At 37.6% G+C, this 2264-nt stretch overlaps 1 protein-coding gene across 1 annotated transcript in view; it reads left to right on the forward strand.

Annotated features, from left to right (window-relative positions):
• LOC119415058 (solute carrier family 22 member 23) overlaps positions 1-2264 on the forward strand; it is a 71039-nt gene that overhangs the window by 10445 nt on the left and 58330 nt on the right. The gene's annotated exons all lie outside the window — the stretch shown is intronic.

Genomic DNA, 2264 nt, shown 5'->3' on the forward strand with positions numbered 1-2264 from the left:
CCCCAAAAAAAAAAACATCCATGTTAAGGAGAAAAATTCAAATATACAAACAGGTAGAGTAGAGCAAGAGAAGAGCCTGAGAGGAGCCTGAAAACTTCCACTTTTGGAAACTCTAGGAACCATAAGTAAGCCTGCGGTCTGAGAACAAATTGCTCTGTTATACATGTCATTTCATACATTGAAGTGGTAACAATACTGCGTTTTGAAGCATTTATATTGTCCGTGAAGGATCAAGTGTAAGCCAGACGTGGCCAGTATGAGATTTTAACAATATGTCAATGTTGAGCACAAAACCCACACTGTATTAAACAAAAGTTTAAATACACCTCATGTACCTGCTTAGCTTTTATTTAAAATACAAATGGAATTACTATTATTTTTAGTTATTGCCCAATAAATAAAGGTTGAATGAATATTGATTATTCAAAATTCAAATAATATACAAAAGTTTAGTTATGAAATTTTTAATGCTCTTCACTGCATCCATAAATCTCCTCTTTGTCTTTTTCCTGGCAGCTGCATTTCTAACATCCTTCTACCAATATACCCACTGTCCCTCCTCTGGACATGTCCAAACCATCTCAGTCTGGCCTTTCTAACTTTATCCTCCAGTTGTTCTATCTGTGCTGTACCTCTGATGATCTCATCCCTAATCTTATCTCCTAAGGAGAACCTCAGCATCTTCATTTCTGCTACTTCCAGTTATTTCTCCTGTCTTTTTGTCAATGCCACTGTCTCAAGATCATACAGCATAGCTGGTCTCACAACTGTCTTGTCATTTTTCTTTTCCACTCCTTCCTGTCTGGACTCTCTTTTTCACCTCTTTAACACTCCCCATTTTCCTGGACAGTGGACCCCAAGTTCTTGAAGTCCTGCACCTTTGTGACCTCTGCTCCTTGTAGCCTCACTCCTCCACCTCCTCCCTCTCATTCACACACATGTACTCTGTTTTACTACAGCTGACTTTCATTCCTCTTCTTTCAAGTGCATACCTCCACCTCTCCAAGTTCTCTTCCACCTGTTCCCTGTTCTAACCACAAATCACAATGTCATCTGCAAACATCATAGTCCACGGAGATTCCTGGCTGACCTCATATGTTAGTCGGTCCATCACCAGAGCAAACAAGAAGGGGCTCAGAGCCAATCCTTGATGCACTCCCATCTCCAGCTTGTTACCCTATGATACCATAAGAAACTTAACAATGGTATGATGAAGTCCTGTTCGGGCTGCTATTGTTACGCCATATTGTTTCACATTATTAGTGTTTAGTGTATATCTTAGATCTTTTAGTGTGCTGTTTGGCATTCGTTTGGCATATATCTTAGTGTATATCTTAGATCCTTACAGTATATACTGTTTTTTTACATGTTATATTTTTGCTATTGTTGGATGTAGCTGGGACCCTGTGTACATAATTTCATCCCACCTCATGTACCACATGTAATGAGAATGACAATTTACCAGCAACTTTTGGGTTTGGTCTTCAGTGCCACAAATTTTGAAGTAGAAAAATCACAAATTCAATGGACCCTTTTTAAATTTTAATATTTGGTTGGAGGTAATTGGAGAAATTACATTTAAAGTAATACATTTTAAAAAGTATTTACTATGTTAAAGCTTCATTTGTAACATGTACACTTTAAATGCATTTACCATTTTTTTAGTTGAGACTTAATATCAATTATTTCTGACTGTCTTTTGTTTACATGCCCAACATGCTCCCAAAAAACACAACCTTTGTTCCACTGTTGGGTGCTTGGCATGGATCACCCATGATGTCATCTGTTGTCTGTTTCTTCCTCAAAATAATGGCAGTACTTTTTTTGTTTTTGGTAGGTTTTACATTTGCTGCTGTGTCATTCATGGAAGCACTTGCCTTTGTGAGGTGCATTTGTCCCAACTTGTTTCCACTGTTGGAATGAGAGGAGGAAGGAGCTCAGAGTGTGTGTTGTGCGTGCAAAGCACTGAACTGAACTATTTCCACACCAAAAATCAACTTTGATGGTATTCTGTGGGGAAAAAATGACAGTATTTGATAAATACTCACACTCACGCATAAATACAAAGGGGAAAAAAAGCCATCAAATGTTCTGCAGTGTGAAAGATTACTGGCAAACAAAGCTTGTAATTCTTGATTAGTGAGGGACAAATGACTCCAACTAAACACATTGTTGGCTTTGCATTAAAAAGCTGAATTTATGGAAAGATTAAAAACAATAACCTGTCATCACTGCTTAAAAACAATGCTTATGGTATAGTTTGT

Source organism: Nematolebias whitei, chromosome 9 (assembly GCF_014905685.2).
Source record: "Nematolebias whitei isolate Nwh7 chromosome 9, NemWhi1, whole genome shotgun sequence".
Taxonomy (NCBI): domain Eukaryota; kingdom Metazoa; phylum Chordata; class Actinopteri; order Cyprinodontiformes; family Rivulidae; genus Nematolebias; species Nematolebias whitei.